Here is a 19,255-nt window from a genome sequence, read left to right as displayed (position 1 = left end):
AAGTCCGCTCCCTTCTCGGGGCCTCCATTTTACAGTCTATCAAAGGGGATCAGCACCAAGCAATCTGAGCGGCCTTAAGACAAGAGGACAGCTCAAGGAGCCCACGGGGCCAGTTCCTCCATGCCTCCTCCATCTGGATAGTTTAACTTTCTGGTCACAGGACATCACATTAGCTTCCAGTGCAGGAGGGGCTCACAGCAAATTCTGCATAACAGTAATCACTTGCAGTCGGCATAGGCTTTCACTTTTTATTTCCTTCTTTGTCTGTCATAGCAGCACCGCCCCTTCCCGTCGTGCTATACCCAATGAGACTTTGGGTCGGAGAACATCTTCTCCGCCAGGAAGTGAAGCCAGAAACCGCACTGTGCTGAGTCTGGGGCGTGACGCCAGCCGTCTAGCGGAACTACTACTCCCAGCGGGTAGTGCGTTGGGCTCAACCGCGCAGGCCTGTAGAGCTGGGTGCTGTGGTCCGCTGGGGGCTGGAGTCTTAGCGATACGCGCACGTGAAGGAGCAGAAGGTGGGAAAGGGTCGGTAATCGCTTGCTCCTACGAAACCGATTTGCTAGTACTTGTAGAGGTAATTTGGAGATGGGTACTTGCTCAGAGGTGAGGTGTGGGAGGGTAAAGAACGAAGGGGCGGGGAAAACCGGGTACACATACACACCACCCAATCACTGACACGCTTCCAGGCCCTAGTGTTGGGCTGGGGCATGAGGGGAGTACTAAACTCGAATGGCCGCCGCCTCTAGCCGAGGGGAAAGGGAGCTGGGGGGCGGGGCGAGGAATAACTGCCGTTCTCGCGCCCGAACGTTGGCGGCGCGAGGCGAGGGCAGGGTCATCAGAACAGGGCGCGTGCGCTCGCGTTCCCAGTGGGCGGTGGGAGTGGGTGGGTGTGTGTGAGGCGGGGTCGAATGGGGGCGGGCTGGTCTGGTCATCGCTCCTCCCCCACCACCCGCTCTGCCCCTCCTGGGTCTTGTGGGCCGGGCAGCCATTTTGGGAAGAGCTTTGTTATGGTTGTGGGCTCTACACCTCTGCGGGATCAGGAAGCTGAGGACGCATCTTCAGACTCCGCGTTTGGTCCTTAGCCGTAGCCCGGCTGCTGCCTGGTGAGTAGGAGTTCCAGACCGTGGGGTAATAGGAGATCTAGGGTCTTGCGGGTGCGGGACTCCGCCCGGTGCCTGGCCGGCCGGCTGTTAAAACAAGTTAAAGGAGGTTCTCAGCACAGGTGGTTGGGTGTAGGTAGGTCCCGGGAAGGAGAGCGGAGCCCACGGGTCTCGCGGTTCGCACCGCGCACCTCCCCCAGCGAGCAGCGCTTTCAGCGCGAGCGTCGCCGTGTCCTCCGCCAGAGTGCTCCTACTTTAACTTTGGTCTGCGGGTCGGGACTCTCACCTGCGGCTCTCTGGCTCCTCTCCAGGCGAAATTCGCCTTGGCGGTTGAGTGACTTGGTTTACGTGGGTTTTTTTTTTCCTTTTCTTCTTAAATTAGAGCCAACGGCTTTTTTCCAATGAAGGAAAATCTAAGGAAATATTTGTGTAAGTCAAACGTGGGGTATGTGAAGGGGGAAAATCCTTTAAGCCCCCAGCGTTCTGGTTTTCCTTGGTAGCGAGGCATTTTCGTTAATTTAGATTGTCTATCCACCACCTACCTCCCCCACCACCGAAAAAAGGCTGGTAGATTTTGAAGTATAACGAAAAATTTATTTCTGTTGTAAATCTACCTCTCACTCCTCACCCGCCCCCCCCCCCGCCGTGAAATTCAAAAGAAAGGCTGAATCTAAAATGGCTGTAGCTTGGGGAAGTGCCCAGAGCTTCGGTAACTTAAATACGTTAAGCCGTCTGAAATTTTTAGTTGTTCCGCTTACGGGGACAACAACTGAATCTTTTGATCTTTTGGTCTTCTTGCAACTGATGTCTTATCTTGAAGAGTCCTTGGTAGGTGAAAAGCAAGGTGAGGCCAAACAACTTTGCTTACTCCAGAAGTTTACATAAGAGTGGGTGCGGGGTTTGTTTGTTGTAGTTGCTTATAGTTTTGAAATTACCCTGTAGTGTTAATCAGCCAGTTTTGTGCTCCGAGGTTGGTTTGTCATATTTGTTGAAATACTTGCTCTTAACGTTGGTATTTATTGCTTGGGAAAAACGGAGTTCATGGGTGATTTATGTTATAGTTTAGTAACAGAACCCCATCCAAAAGTAAAGTGACTTGTAGTCTTCAGTAGACTTAGATTTGTAATTTGGTGGACTGCTGGCTCTTTCTAAAGTCTTTTATGTGTAATACTTGAAAGGGAATCCGTGCTGTTAAGGTTGGGACATTTATTAGAAGCGTGTAGACAACTGAAAACAAACTTCATCTGTGGAGTGCCTGATTTTTTTGCCCTTTTAAACAAGACTGTCTTTTTGTTTGCTTTTTTTTTTTTTTAACCATAAAATCCAGAAGTCTAACTAAAAACAAAAAGGCATAGAATGGAAACAAGAAACAGTTAACTTCAGTGTTTGGGAAGGTGCTTGAGTTTCAAGTTGCAGTCTGTCTAAAAGATAATAAAATGTGAATGAGAACTTTGCAATTAATAGTAAAATAAACTGTCATCTTCCCTAGGGAGTGAGTTTCAGTTTACCTTCCTACATTCTTTCTACACAAAAGTTTTCTTTTGTCAGTTCTTTTAGGACTTTTTTGTTATTCTTATTTTGGTGGTTTTAACAAGAAAAAAAACATTTAAAGTGCTTTATAGAAATTACAAGTCTGTTTTTTGCCATCGTTATGTACTGGACATTAATTTAGATGAGACTTTACTGTAGGTTTTTTTGTTTTTGTTTGTTTTCAGGGTACTCAATGGTTTTATATGTTTATACAAATATTCTTTCAGTTGATTCTGGGTAGTATCTTAGAGCTCTTGAAATTTTGGGGGGAAGTGCTGTGAAGCCTTTTATATTTCGGATGAATTGAAATACGTAGTTCTCTCCATCAGTGGCTATTTAAAAGCTTGGCTGAGGAGGTCACATGCCACCATTTTAATAAGTTTGGAATAGTAAGATATCTGGGGTACATTTGTTCTTATAATTCATTTTTAAATGCTCAGGTAAAGATAAAACAATTCTGAATCAGACTTCGGGTTGCAAAACTTTTATGATTGAATTGTATACACAATAATAGTGGTAACTCTAATGTGCCAGGGAGTGTTGCTCCAAGTATTTTATATTTATTAATTTGTTATTCCTATGAGGTAAATATTGTTTTACCCCCTAATTTTATAGTTGAGGAAAATAAGTCCTAAGACTCATCATTGAGTGGATAATAGAGCCTGTATTCAAAGTTAAGCAATCTCTTTCTAAAAGTCATTTGCTTAATTAATCATTATTACTGCCGCCTTGAACCATGGAAATAAGACTATTGAAAATTTGACACACAACAGAATTTTAAACGATCCCAATTGGAAATGTAATTCATGGAAAAAATAAATTTTGGTGTATTTATGGTTTTTCAGCTCAGGGGAAAAAATTAGGTTTGCTTAGATAAATGACCATTAATTCTATTGTCTGGAATTAATACGTGTTTCTGCTGAACCTAGCTGCCCAAATCATGTCTAAACCAAACTCTGATTTTTATTTCCCACTGAAGTCTGCCCAAAACAAAACTGACTACAGTCAGCCTTGAAATAACAGTTCAGTAAGCAGAGCTAAACTTTTGTCTGGAAGCATAGCTCAACTAAAGAAGTAACATATTGCTATTGTTAAGTAAATTGAATTTGTATAGGTGATTTCAAATACACTAGGCAGATATTTGAAAGGTCCTAATAGTTATTTTCCTTTACTAAAGCAAACAGCCTTTAATTGATCTTTTGGGCAGATTATTTTTCATTTTCTTAGACAAAACTTGTCAATCAGCCTGGCTGGTGTAGCTCAGTTGATTGAGCGCAGTGCAGGCTTCGAACCAAAGCGTCACCAGTTCGATTCCTAGTCAGGGCACATGCCTAGGTTACAGGCCAGGTCCCGAATGGGGGACGTATGAGAGACAAACCACACACTGATGTTTCTTTCCTTCTTCTTCCTTTCTCCTCTCTCTAAAAACAAATAAATAAAATATTTTTTTAAAAACTTGTCAATCATTCTCCTTTTATGAAATGCTAGAGGCTTTATGGTGCCAATTTCTGCATGCTAGGCGCTAGGAATATCTGGGTGACCTTAGAACATTTCTGCCACCAAGTAACTTAGTAGTTTAACAAAATAAGCACACAAATATTCACAGGATAACAACATAGAAGGCTGTCTTTTAAGGAGTTGGTTTTTAAGCATACTCATTAAATTTACCTTCCTTTCCTATGATAAAAACTACTTTGCCTTATACTAAGCAGACATCAGGCTAGAGAATCACCAGCATCAACAAAGTGTTAGTAAACTTTCAAACAATAGGTCTGTTTGTGTGGAGTAAGTTTGGTTTTGTATTGTTTTGTTTTGTTTTTTAAATCAACTTTATATAAGTTTGGCTGTACTTTACATTTAGATTGCAAACTTCTGTTTCTAATTTTAAGTGTGCATTTCATTGTACAAAATATTGTTCTCTGAATTATTGCTATTCTTGGAGTTTATAAATATGTTGAAAAGTTGGTTTGGGTGATCTTTGGTTAGCTAATTAAAAGGTAGAGCTGTTCCACTGTTTCTGCTATGTGTTTATGAAATCATTCGCTCTACTTTTTCATTAGTTTTACCAGGAAGGGTAGTGAGAACCATTTATTGTGGGCTTTGTAAACTAGAGACTGTAATGCGGTCTAATATATATTGTCATTCCTTAAAACACTTGAAACATTAACCCTTTTGCAACTGAGTGTACAGAGGTTCTGAAAAGTTAAATAATTTATATAACGTAAAGAGAGATGGGCATTTCAGCAGTTTTATCAGATTCCAAAGTGCTGTTTCCATCACATCATGTAGAGAGATAGTATGATGTGGTAATTAAGGGCACCAACTTTATAGCCTGGGTTTGAATCTCAGCATTGCCACTTACAGCTTTATGACCTTGGGAGAGTTTTAGTTGAGGTTTCAGTGCCTGTTTCTTCCTCTGATAAATAGGGACAGTAGTACCTTAAAGGGTTATTGTGGTTAATAAATGAAATGATATTTGTAGTGTTCTTAAAACAATGCCTGAAAATAATAAGCACTTCATAATTGCTAAATTGCCTGAAATTGTTGTTTTGTTTTGTTTTGAGATTTTATTTATTCACTTTCAGAGAGAGGGGAAGGAAGAGAGAAAGAGAGGGAGGGAAACATCAATATGTGTGGTTTCCTCTTATGTACCTGCAACTGGGGACCTGGCCACTGGGGACCTGGCTGGCAACCCAGACATGTTCCCTGACTGGGAATTGAATCGGGAACCCTTTGGTTCACAGGCCCACGCTCAATCCACCGAAATTGTTTTTAATGAACATCCTTTTACCAGTCCAGTGAAATCTAAACAGATCCCTGCACATGGAGTTTTTGTTTTGTTTTTCTTAGATGTTTCTGTTGATTTTTCTAGTGTTTTGGTTTTTGGTGTGTGTGTGTGTGGGTGGTTTGTTTTTGTTTGTTTTTTTTTTTTTAATCATAATTTAGGTCCCATACGCTGTAATTGACCGATGTTCTTTCAAGCCTCTTAATTTGTGTTTCTTCTCGCTTTTTTCCTTACACTTTTTAAAAAGATTTCATAGTTGGGTTTCTTGTGTTTTGTTTTTAAGGGAAAGAGAGGGAGAGAAACATTGACATATCTGTCGGTTGCCTCTTGATGCCCACAAACCAGGCATGGGCCCTGACCAGCAATCAGTGGCTCAACCCACTAAGCCACACCAGCCAGGGTTCCTCCTTGCACTTTGTTAAAGAACCCAGGTCATTTGTCCTGCCGAGTGTCCCACAGACTGGATTTTCCTGATTTCCTGTAAATTGGTAGTTGGATATAGAGGCTTAGATTGAGATTGATTTTGTGGGGGAGCGATTAGGAGAAGGTAATTCTCCTAACTTCATAGAGGTAACTTCATGAGGTGATTTTACTAGAGGTAATTTAATAGGTGATTCTGTGCGTTTGGGGATTCCCCTGCCCCCACTGAATATTAAATTTTCAGGTAGTTTGTTTCCTATTCTTTTTCTCTCTCTAGTATATATTTATTATATTACAAAAATTGAGGTAAGAATGCTGTGTTTACACTGGTTTTGTGTACTGGTTTTGGTTACTAGTGAATCGTTTTCTCATCCTATCTTGTCTGAAATTTTCTCTTCTCAGAAACTGCATTTTTAGCACTACATATATTCACTCATTTAACCATCAACTTCCCAACAGTTTTCAAATTGCAGATAAGAATTTACCTGGCTGGCATAGCTCAGTGGATTGAGCGCAGGCTGGGAACCAAAGTGTCCCAGGTTCGATTCCCAGCCAGGGTACATTCCTGGGTTGCAGGCCATAACCCCCAGCAACCGCACATTGATGTTTCTCTCTCCCCCCCCCCCCCTTCCCTCTCTAAAAATAAATAAATAAAATCTTTAAAAATTTTTAAAAAAAAGAATTTGAAGCAAAAATAGGTGAAGTAATTTGCCGAAACTCACACAGCTAGTAAATGGCAGAGCCAGCTAGATCCAGAGTCTGCTCTTCTAATGTAAAATAATGTTTGGATGGGAAGCAAAAGTTTATTATTGAGAAGTGTTTAGAAATACTTGTAAGTAAAATGAAGTAAAAATGTGTATCTTGTGATATAGTAGACACTACTCTTAAATGTTAGTTATAAAAACTAGTTTTTAAAATGTGACAAGTAGTCTGTTTACTTAATATTTATAGGGAATTTGGAGCCTTTCAGGGCCAATATAGCTGCAAATATTACTACCGAATAACCTGTTTGTAGTGTAGTTGATACAGTGACTTAGTAAATGCTATAAAAACATTTTTTCTGATTCTAAAATCTTAGTTTCAGAAACTTGAATAAATCTAATCCACTTAGTTATCTGAATCTTAGAGGCAGAATTTAATGTCAGATTGCATTAGATAGTAAATGGATGTTTGTATGATACTATTCTTACTTGGAACTGTTGGGATTTCAGTGAATTCCGTTTCTACTAGTGGGATAGTAATTTTAGGTATGGTTGCAGCAAGTGTTTGTTTTGAAAGACAAAATATTGGAAAGGAGATTATCTGAGGAGGATTATAAATTTTATTTATTTACCTATTTTTTTAGAGAGGGGAGGGAGGGGAGGAAGAAACATCAATGTGTGGTTTGCTGGGGGTCATGGCCTGCAACCCAGACATGTACCCTGACTGGGAATTGAACCTGCGACACTTTGGTTCACAGCCCACGCTCAATCCACTGAGCTATGCCAGCCAGGGCAAATTTTATTTTATTTTTAAAGATTTTATTTACTTTTAGAGAGAGGGGAAGGGAGGGAGAAAGGGAGAGAGAAACATCAGTGTGGGAGACATTACATTGATGGGTTGCCTCTCGCACGCCCCCAACTGGGGGACCTGGCCCACAACCCAGGCATGTGCCCTGACTGGGAATTGAACCACTGACCTTTCTGTTCACAGGCTGGTGCCAGTCCACTGAGCCACACAAGCCAAGGCAATGTAAATTCTATTTTTTTTTTAATTTTGTACTTTGTGCAATTACTTTCTGGAAATGTTTTTTGGAACATGAAGCAGAAGAAGGCATACAGTTAAAGTTTATTACTAATGGGAAAATTGGAAGGATTCTTGGGTTGCATATTCTACTCCTTTGTTGTTCCTTTTGTCTGTTTACTATTTTAACCCTCTTCCAGAGTTGCCTTTTTGTGAATCTTAGTGGAAGAGGAAACTGGAAAGGCTGTGTGCCTATACCTTGTATGCATACACAGATACACACATCTTACGTATATATGCTCTCTGTCCTAAGCCTCTGGCAGTTGTGCCAACTCAGATACACTTGACTGGGGACTTGCATCTGGAGTGAGAGGTGCAAGGAAGCAATGACAGTTTAGAGTCCCTTTTGTTAGCTTGTGGCAGTGGCTGTGCTAGTGGGCCAGTTTCCTAAGAGGCTCTTCCTGTGGTGTGACCTTGGTTTGTGGGTTTGATTAAGCTTTACTTAGTTCTTGCATGTTTGCCAAGTTAAGGATGGTTTTTCATTCATTCTCTGAACTCCCAATACCTGACAAATTCTTTATCTGCTTAGTCTACCTAACTATGGTTTCTTTTGTCAAAAGACCCTGGTTTTTAAAATTGTCGAATTTGTTCTTTCTAGAAGATCTTGTTTGTTACTGCTTCTATTTAGGGTAGTTTCCCCACTAATATGGAAAACTTCAATGCCTTTTTAATCTTTTTTTTTTTTAATATATTTTATTGATTATGCTATTACAGTTGTCCCATTTCCCCCCTTCTCTCCCCTCCACCCTGTACCCCCCTCCCACCCACATTTCCCCCTTTAGTTCATGTCCATGTGTCATACTTATGAGTTCTTTAGTTTCTACATTTCCTGTACTATTCTTGCCCTCCCCCTATCTATTTTCAACCTACATTCTATGCTACTTATTCTCTATACCTTTTCCCCCCTCTCCTCCTCCCACCCCCCTGCTGCTAACCCTCCATGTGCCCTCCATTTCTGTGGTTCTGTTCCTGTTCTAATTGTTTACTTAGTTTCTTTTGGTTTTGCTTTAGGTGTGATTGTTAATATTTGTGAGTTTGCTGTCCTTTTACTATACATGTCTTTTCTTTATCTTCTTTTCTTAGATAAGTCCCTTTAGCATTTCATAAAATAAGGGCTTGGTGATGATGAACTCCTTTAACTTGACCTTATCTGAGAAGCACTTTATCTGCCCTTCCATTCTAAATGAAAGCTTTGCTGGATAGAGCAATCTGGGATGTAGGTCCTTGTCTTTCATGACTTGGAATATTTCTTTCCAGCCCCTTCTTGCCTGTAAGGTCTCTTTGGAGAAATCAGCTGACAGTCTGATGGGAACTCCTTTGTAGGTGACTGTCCCCTTACCTCTTGCTGCTTCTAGGATTCTCTCCTTCGTTTTTACCTTGGCTAATGTAATTATGATGTGCCTTGGTGTGTTCCTTCTTGGGTCCAACTTCTTTGGGGCTCTCTGAGCTTCTTGGATTTCTTGGAAGACTGTTCCCTTTGCCAGATTGGGGAAGTTCTCCTTTATTATTTGTTCAAATACGTGCTCAATCTGTTGCTTTTCCTCTTCCCCTTCTGGTACCCCTATAATTCGGATATTGGAACGTTTAAAGGTGTCTTGGATGCTCTTAATCTTTTCCTCAATTTTTTGAATTCTTATTTCATCATGCTTTCCTGCTTGGTTGATTCTATCTTCCTTCTGGTCCACTGTAGTGTTTTGAGACTTATATTCCTTCCTTTCACTATTGGTTCTCCTCTGCGTGTCTTCCTGCATCTGTTTTATGGTAATCTGCATTCTTTCATCTAAATTTCATCCAAAATCCACCAGTTCCGTGAGCTTTCTGATCACCAGTGTTTTGAACTGCGCATCTGATAGATTGGCTAATTCTTGGTCGCTCAAAAGGATGAGTCCTGGGGGGACTGATCTGCTCTGTTGAAAACATACCCCCCCCCCGTCTCTCCTTTTTTTTTCCGGTCTGATTGCTCTTGTTACGGTGCGGGGCGGAGCCTTAGGTGCTCACCAGGGCTGGGCACCCCGGTCGCTAGGTTGTGACGTTATATGTGGGGGTGGGAGTGGGAGAAAACAATGGCGGTAGTTCCGTTTCCCTAGACTCAGACCCTTGTCTGGGCTTCTGGGCCGCGAGTTCTGCCCTGGTCTACAATCGCTACCCCTCTGGGTCTGCCAGCTGCAGCTCGCGTACTCAGGGATCACCGCTGCCTTTTTGCGCCGATTTTGCGCCAAACCTTCCCCCGACCTCCGCTCGCCGCCTGCCCCGCGCCCGCCGGCTTGTCTTCTCCTACCAGTCCGGATGAATGCGTCTACTTCAACTTCTTGGCTGCCCGACTTCCATTCAGATAAATCCTCTGCCGGATCTGGGTGTTATTCTGATAGTAAATTATTGTTGTAAATTATTGGTTTTCTAATCTTGGTTGTACGAGGAGGTACGGTGCGTCCACCTATTCCTCCATCTTGCCGGAAGTCCCTTAATCTTTTTTTTTAAGATGCTCTTAAATAAGAATTTCCCTTTTATCTACTCCCAATTCTTAAAAGTGATAGTTCTCAACCTTTTAAAATTTATCTGGAGAAAGGCCTGAGCATTTTGTCTTGTTTTGTGTGATAAAGATTGGCGGGTCATAGAGGTTTCACAGCTTCAGCTTTGTGTTTGCCAAACTTTCCTAAAGTGGTTGTACAGGTTTACACTTCCACCTGCAATATGTGAGAATTCCTTGTTGCTTTGCATCTTTATAAATACAGAATTTGTTTTTGCCAGGTTCACAGATGTGAAGTAGTATCTCATGATTTGGCTCAGGTCTTTAAAGTAGGAATTGGTGAGTGATTTCAAGGTATTGTTTTCTGTGGCACTTTATATTATTTCAGAGCACTTCCATATCACTTGCATATTTCTTATGGGCATGATAATATATAAAATCTTCAGTTACAGTTTTTGACAAATAAGTTTGTTGTCATCAAGTTTGTACTAGAGGAGAATTCTTTTTCTGTTTATTGGACCCCAATCATGTAATAGCAGGCTTCACTTCTCAGTATAGTAATGGTGGTATTAATATTTTCTTACTGGGAAAATGCTATACTGGAAAAAATCTTAAAGGTGTCATATGTCCCCTTTTGGTCATTGCTGCTCATGTTTTATATCCTCTATGAATTTTTTAGTGAAATTAAAATAAATACTAAGGTAACCCTGATTGGTGTGATTCAGTTGGTTGAGTGTCATCATCCTACAAAGCCAGGGGTTGCTGGTTTGATTTCACAGTCAAGGCACATGCCTGGGTTGTAAGTTTGGTCCCCGTTTGGGGTTTGCAACCAGTGAATGTTTCTCTCCCTTTTCCCATGTCTGTAAAAAATAAATACAATCTTTAAAAAATAAAATAGCCCTGCTGGTGTATCTCAGTGGATTAAGTGTCAGCCTTCGAACTGAAAGTTTGATTCCTGGTCAGGGCACATGCCTGGGTTGTGGGCCACATCCCCAGTAGGGGGCATGCCAGAGGCTACTGATCGATGTCTCTCTCCCTCTCTTTCTCCCTCTGTTCCCTTCTCTGTAAATAAATAAGTAAAATCCTTTTTTTTTTTTTTTAGCTTTTTAAGTAAATAAATAAGATAAAGTAAATACTAAGGTGGAAAATGATTTTGGGCTCTTGGTGTACTGAGTTATCAAATGTGAGAATCAAAAAACCGAGTAACGGGCCAGTAACCCTAGTGTTTTCCTTACTGAGGATTTTAGAAGGGAAACTGCTATACAGACAGGAAATGAGTATAGACTCTTGTAGGGTTACTGAGTTCTTAAGAGGAAGTGAAAGTGGTATTCTTTTCACTTTTCAGTTCATGAGATTTGGAAAGGAAATATTAGGGACAATGACTCTGAAGATATGTAGGAGTTACAGTCTTGGGCTCTGCAATTTAAGGAATAGGAATGTTCAAGAAGAGCTCTTAAGAACAGTAAGATAAAAGAGATACTAATTGATAGAATTGTCAACATCTCTTAAATTAATATTTAATGGGCATTCCCATGTCCTAAGAGATGATCTAATTTGCTATTAATCCCTACTAAGTGCTCCCTGTTTGTAGATAAGTATATAAAAAAGTAATGCAATGTGGTGGGTGCTTGAGTATAGGTATGTATATAATATAATGCTTCATGAAGCAGGAATTTACATCACTCAGAGGTGAGAACTGGTGGCTTCAAAATTAATGAGATGGTCAAGAGATTCCAGAGAAACTAAGCTTTCCAGTAGCTGTTATGTTTACAGAGCAAAAGAAAAAGCAAGAAAAGAAGTAATGCCTCTGGCTGGCATAGCTCAGTGGATTGAGCGCGGGCTGCAAACCAAAGCATCGCAGGTTCGATTCCCAGTCGGGGCACATGCCTGGGTTGCAGGCCATGGCCCTCAGCAACTGCACATTGATGTTTCTCCCTCTCTCTCTCTCTCTCTCTCTCTCTCTCTCTCTCTCTTTCTCTTTCTCCCTCCCTTCCCTCTCTAAAAATAAATAAGTAAAATCTCTTTTAAAGAAGGAAAAGAAGTAATCTCGGGTCAGGGAGAGGACCAGGGTACCTTTATGCAGTTGTTAACCACTCCTGCAGCTCTCTGACAAACATGTCCCAAGCCCCTCATGATTATTATCAATTGTATGAGTGGCAATTTTTCTTTTCTTTTTTTTTTTTAAATATGAATTGTCCTTTTTTTAGTGTTCTACACATCCATATAAAATTGGCAGCCTGTATCATCAGAACATTTCAAAATTTTATTCCGTGATGCAATCCTGCTCTAGTGATGTAATGTCAGGGAAACCAAGAGAAGGGATTGTAAGATGGAATCGGCCCAGGTACATGTAAACAGTGTGTAAGCCTTTCAGGTTAGTGAGCCACAAGTTTCTGAGCTTTGAGAGTGTATTGGTCGGGGGTTTGTTGTTGTTGTTGTTAACAGAAATGTTTACAAGCATGATTCTGTGTGTTTCTTCAACCACTGTCAACTTCATGGGTGATGAATAGAGTAAGCAAGGTTTGTATTTTACTGAGATTGGCGTTTTGGGGATTGGGTACAGGTCTTTGAGAAAAGAGCCAGTGACTTCAGAGAGTACATAATGATGGACTAGATTGTTTAAACTGCAAAACTATGCTAACTGTTCTCACTTTGAATTCATGATAACTTACAAGTATGGGCCCTTACTGTGCTAAACTAGCATATTTACTAATAGTTCGTTTACTCTCCAGTTCTCATTTCATACCCTTATCTTCTCAAACCTGCTCCCTCCCTTCCCCCTCCCTCCCATCCTCACTCTTAGCTGAAGACCTTGTGTTTCTACTTCATTGAGAAGATAGAAGCAATCGGAATAGACATTCTAAGCTCTCACTGTAGTAGTACCTAGATATTCTGCCTTCCCTGCTGTTATAATAAATGAAGTGTGTACAAATCCATTGAAGGCCAGTCTTTGCTGGTTTATAGGGAGAGAGACATTGATGTGTGAGAGATACATCAATAGATTCCCTCTCACATGCTGCCAGCCAGGGACCTATCCTGCAACCCAGGCATGTCCTCTGGTTGGAAATAGAACCAGCAACCTTTAGGTTTGCAGGTCAGCACTCAGTCCACTGAGCCACACCAACCAGGGCTAAAAACTTCTTTTTGATTTTATGTCTCCTTCTAGCTACTACTCATTTTCTCTGTTCTACAACACTCAAAGGAGTTGTTTGCCCTTGGAGTCTACAATCCTTTCCATTTTGAAAGACCGGGGGTCAGTTCTCAGTCTTCCATCTGATTTAATAGCACTTGTTATAGCTCATCACTACTACTTTCTTGAAATACACTTTTGCTGAGCTTCTGGGTCCCCATACTCTCTTGGTTTTCTCTTCAGCGGTCCCAATTTTCAAAGTTATATAATATGCTAAAACAAGAGTGTTTAAAAATTAGACACTGCATATTGGGGGAAGGGGTTCCATAGGTTATTTTTTGGTAATCTATATTAGAGCCAAAACCTCGGTGGTGTTATGGAGGTAACTTTTGAATTATTGTATATATGTGGGGGGGGGGGGCGGTGATTTTCTGTGGATTGAGGAATAAATGAGGGAGTGAGAAAGTGAAGACACTAAGAGTACACTGCTCTCTGTAGAAGTTTTAAGAAAGACTACAGGGAAATGAGCATAAATACCTTAGAGGGAAAGACAGACTCTATGAGTTTTGTTTCAAGTTGGGGGAGAAGTGGGTGTGGGGTTTTTTTGCATAAAAACAGAGTAGACAGAGGTTGTGTTTACCAGTAGTAGTAGATGGTGCCAATATTGTTCTGTAGAAAAAATGGGAGTGATTGAGATCAAGAACACAAAGTGGAGTGGTAAAGGGAACCTAAAGTAGAGGAGATTGAGATAAGGCCCTTGGCATGGACATCCTCTCCTAGCAGTATAAACGTAATTATAAGGTATAAACTTAGGCTATATTGTGAAGTACCTCAGAGGTTGCAAGGGCATAAGTGAAGTGCCCGGTAAGTCTAAGTATTGCAAAGGTTGACTATTTGACAAATGTTTGTGAATGGTTAGATCAGATATTCAGATATAGGCAATTCTGACATGTATAGTTATTTAATTGTGGCAAAATACACATAATTTAAGATTTACCATCATAACCATTTTAAAGTATACAGTTTGATGGCTTTAAGTACATTCACAATATTTTGCCATCACCACCACTATCTAGTTCCAGAACTTTTTCATTATCCCAAACATAAACCTCATATGCATTAAGCAATTACACTTCCTCTTCCCTGGCCCCTGGTAACCACTAATCTGTTTTGTATCTCTGGATTGGCTATTTCATAAAATGGAATCATAATAATATGTATCATTTTGTGTGTCTGGCTTCTTTGACTTAGCATAATGTTTTCAAGGTTCATCAATGTGGTAGCATGTATCAGTACTTCGTTCTTTTTTATAGCTGAATAATATTCCATTGTATGGATATACCACATTTTGTTTATGTATTCATCTGTTGGTGGGCATATGGATGGGTTGTTTTATCTTACGGCTTTGTGACTGAAACTGTTATGAATACTCACAAATTTTTATGTGAATATATGTTTTCATTTCTCTTGGATATATATATATATACCTAGGGGTGGAAATGTTAGGTCATATAACTATATTTAACTTTCTGAGGAACCACCAAATATTTTCCAAGGCACGATTTCATATTTCTACCAGTGATGTATGAGCGTTCCAATTTCTCTGCATCCTTGCTTTATTATAATTTATAAAATTCATTAAACCTCTGAATCCTTACTCTGTAGAAGGCACTACGCTAGATGGCTGTGTGAGTTTCAACGGACGAGGCAGCATTCTAGAAGCAACAAGTTTTTGGCCTGCTGGGAGTTAAGTCAACATTTGTAACTATCCTGGAAGGAGCAGGTGTTAAGTATAGTAGACATCACAATTAAACTACTTTGAGGATTTTAGAAGGGTAAGTTACTTGTGGGGAATGGCTTATTTCTGAACTATCAGACCAAGGAATTTAAATCCTATTCTGTAGTTGGTAAGAAGCCAGAAAATTTCTGAGCAGGATAGTGATATAATTTGAGCCTGGATTTAGGAAGAGTGATCTGAGAGCCAAGAATAGAGACTAATAGTGTCTGTGGAACCAGTCTTTTGAATTGGAGAGTAATTGGAACCTGGAGTGACAAATAGAAATGGAAACTAAGGAATGGAGTACACAGGACTTGGAAACTCTTAATAGCTTTATAATCTCTCTAGATCTCTTCTCTTCTTCTTCTTCTTTTTTTTTTTAAATATTATTTTTAGAGAGAAAGGAAGGGAGAGAAACATCAATGTGTGGGTTGCCTCTCCTGTGCCCCCTTTACAGGGGACCTGGCCCACAACCCAGGCATATGCCCTGACTGGGAATTAAACTGGCGACCCTTTGGTTCACAGCCAGTGTTTAATCTACTGAGCTACACCAGCCAGGGCCTCTTCTGACTTTAAACAGTGTCTATACTATATTAACAGTTCTCAAAATTCTATCTCCAGACAGACCTCTCTCAGTTCCAGACCACATACTTGACATGTCATACTTAAAAATTTTACCTTTATTTCCCCTCTAATCTAGTCTTGCACAGTGTTTTTAAAAGTTCTAAGAGAGTTTTAAGTGATATATTTTTCTTTCTCAAGATTTGTCAGTAGTTAAGCAAAAGCCACTCCAATTAGTCTCTCTAAAATGTTACAAACCCAAAACAAAACACATGACCAAAGAACATTATATAATTTCATAAAAAGGTCCTGACCCATGTAGCTCAGTTAGAGCATTGTCCCATTTGGTTACAGGTTTGATTCCCAATCAGGGCATGTAGCTAGGCTGTGGGTCTGATCCCTGGTCTGGATGGGTATAAGAGGCAGCCAATCGATGATTTTCTCTCTTTCTTCATCTCTCTCTCTAAAAGCAATTTTTAAAAAACAGTCTTTGGGTAAGGATTTAAAAATTTTGTTTATGTAAAAAATTACAAAATTATTTGTCCTCTTTGTCCTTTGTTTCCTTTTACTGAACACTTCCATTTGTCCGTTATCTCCCTACCATGTACTCTGCACGTGTATGCACATAACACACTCTTATGTAACTTTACCTCCTAGGTGTTGGAGTGTATTGAGGATGGTCCATAAGTAGTTGTTATGGGATATGTGACAGCTTTAGTGCTTTTACACCAGGTAGCATTGCCAGTTAGTATCTCCTCCACAAACACTGCCTCACCTGGGAAGACTGAGAATACCAGTCTTCCTAGTGGATTTTGAAATGGGGAACTGTTTACATTTAAAATCGAAGCATTTTCCTTCATGTCTAACAGTTTCATAACCACTGGGTAATTCATCTCTCTGCCTTGAATTTCAGGTTTAAACCAGAATTCTTTAGATAAAAAAAAAATATGTAGTAAACAATTTTGATTATTTTTCCATAAAAACCTGTCAACAGGGACATTATCATCATGCACTCATTACTGGGGGTTGCAGGTATAGACCTATCAATATATAAAAACAACTCTGAATTATACTGAAGAAACAGTAACTAATCGGCATTTACTCCCTATATCAGTGAATTATATGATGGTCGAGTACCTAGTTTCACAGCTACAAACTAGAGTATGAGCCTATATTTCTTCTTTATACCCATATCCCATCAGTAATAAAGTCCTGTTTATTTCATTCCTACTAAATGTTTTATACATTGGCTTCTTTCAGTTTGTTTATATTAAAAAGTGGTGTCCCCTGGAGTGTGTCTTACAGTCACTCCTGATTTTTAAAATCTCTAGACTGGACCACAGAACCAGTATCGGGGGCTGACTATATTTGATCTAGCTGTTCTTTTTATGCAGGCTGGCTCTGAATACCAGACCCGGGACAAAGTGCTAGCCACCCCTGTGCCAGCTCACCAACTGAGAAAGCTCTTTGCTGCCCAAGAGAGCAAATTAAAGGCAGAAATTCATCCCTGTCTGGTATAGCTCAGTGGATTGAGCACTGGCCTGCGAACTGAAAGGTCGCCAGTTCAATTCCCAGTCAGGGCACAACAAGCCTGGGTTGCAGATCAGGTCTCCAGTTGGGGTCATGTGAGAAGCAACTGGCAGATGTTTCTCTCACACATCGATGTTTCTCTCCCTCTCCCCCCACCCAAAAAATAAATAATTTTTAAGGGTTTCATTTATTTATGTTTAGAGAGATGGGGAAGGGAGGGAGAAAGAGAGGGAAAGAAACATCAGTGTGCGGTTGCTTCTCATGTGCCCTTGTTGGGGACCTGGCCTGTAACCCAGGCATGTGCCCCGACTGGGAATTGAACCGGCGACCCTTTGGTTCGCAGGCTGGCACTCAATCCACTGAGCTACACCAGCCAGGGCCAAAATAAATAATTTTTAAAAGCTCTTTTAAAAAAAAGAATTACAATTTTAAAGTCATTTGAGGTTTTTTCCTTTTGGCGGGGGGGCTTTTCTCCTTTCTTTAGGTTTATTTTATTGCTCTTTTTGGTCACCTAGATTAAAATGCTTAGGTCTGTTTGTTTTTAGTTTGTTTAAAAAGTGTTTTTAAAACCTGTTTTCTATTAAGCACCGCCCTAGCTGTAATATTGCGAATTTATTCAGTGTTGTTTGTCACTCTATTTATTTTGAAATTTTCTTTATCATTGCCTCCTTTCTCACACAGAAAAAAATCTGACTCTAATTCTTCCCTAATATTTTTTTACTTTTTAATCAATTTGCAGCATACAACCAGCCCCAGTCATCACATCCTGCCTTGAATAGATTCCTCCTTCACCACACCCAGGTTGTAACACCTAGGCAAATTACCTTGCTGCAAGGAAGCCCTGAACCAGTTTGGCCTTGTCCCTCTGCCAGCATGCCCTTCTCATTCTGCTCAAGGTCCCACTCTGCACTGGGTTGTCCTCCTACTGGGATACTTGCCTTATGTTGCCTAATGGGCTCTGGCATCCTGCACTGGGCAGCTACCGTACCCACACACATTTCCCTATCTGCCAGCCCACATGGACACCTTTCATATCTGGTTAGGCCCCAGCACTCTGCAACATACCCTCTGCTACGCATAGATTCTTAACCTTGCTTGACCCCACCTACTGGCTTTGGCCAGGATTTCTTCAGGAAGGGGAAGGAGAGTAGGGACTGCAAGAGAAAGTTTTTTCATTTGATTTTATTTTTTTTTTAATAATTGATTTGGGGTGGGGATCAATTTGTTGTTCTTCATTTATGCATTCATTGATTGCTTCCTGAATATGTCCCGACCAGGGATCAAACCTACAACTTCAGTGTATCAAGACAATGTTCTAATCAACTGAGCAACCCAGTCAGGGCTTGTTTTCTAATTTCAATGCAGGATGATTAGAGAATGTAGAATGTTCTTTGGAACTAATTGAAATGTCTTATAACTAATATATGGTCAATTTTTATGTCTATTTTGCTGAAGGACTATATATACTCTGGTTGATTGATATGTAAGTATGTTTATATACACATATATGTATTTCAGCTTATAAATTACATTATTTAAATCATGTACCTAACTTCTTATATGCTTGTTCTATTAATAGAATTTAAATATTACAACTATTTAAAAACTATAGAGAAAAAGTGAATAGTCATGTACAAATCATTCAACTTAAGAAATAATGCATTATGGATACAATTGAAGCCCCTGTGATCTTTTTGGTTTCCTTCCCTTTATTTCCCCACAGAGGTATTTACTATCATGAATTTGACATCTTAATCCTATGAACTTAAAACAGTAGAGCAAGGCTGCTAATTGACTATATGAGTAATATCCACCAAACTAGAATTTACCAGCGTGTACCAGAATTGCCCACAAATGTAAGCATTTTCTTACATCAGAAAAGTTTTAGCCCCAGCTAGCATGGCTCAGTGGATTGAGCGCAGGCTGGGAACCAAAGGGTCACCGGTTCGATTCCCAGTCAGGGCACATGCCTGGGTTGTGGGCCAGGTCCCTAGTGGGGCCCACGTGACAGGCAACCACACATTGATGTTTCTCTCCCTCTCTTTCTCCCTCCCTTGTCCTCTCTAAAAAATAAAATAAATAAAATCTTCTAAAAAAGGAAGAAAGAAAGAACAATTTTTAGCCCCTGGAAGAGAGTTGGGAATTTGCCAAAGAAATATTTGTGTCATCT

At 40.3% G+C, this 19,255-nt stretch overlaps 1 protein-coding gene across 4 annotated transcripts in view; it reads left to right on the top strand.

The window, feature by feature from the left end:
• The first annotated feature begins 429 nt into the window (after positions 1 to 429).
• Positions 430 to 19,255, top strand: part of GPBP1L1 (GC-rich promoter binding protein 1 like 1) — a 46,121-nt gene continuing 27,295 nt past the window's right edge. Inside the window, exon 1 of one of the 4 annotated variants that reach the window (XM_028514227.2) lies at positions 430 to 577. The gene's annotated coding sequence lies outside the window, so the exon portion shown is untranslated. Of the gene's footprint in view, positions 578 to 874; positions 1,107 to 19,255 lie in introns of those variants that run through there. The other 3 variants (XM_028514226.2, XM_036026003.1, XM_036026002.1) reach the window with 3 other exon arrangements.

Source organism: Phyllostomus discolor, chromosome 5 (assembly GCF_004126475.2).
Source record: "Phyllostomus discolor isolate MPI-MPIP mPhyDis1 chromosome 5, mPhyDis1.pri.v3, whole genome shotgun sequence".
Taxonomy (NCBI): domain Eukaryota; kingdom Metazoa; phylum Chordata; class Mammalia; order Chiroptera; family Phyllostomidae; genus Phyllostomus; species Phyllostomus discolor.
Note: the sequence above shows the minus strand (reverse complement) of the source record. Positions and strands in the feature narration are given on the sequence as shown.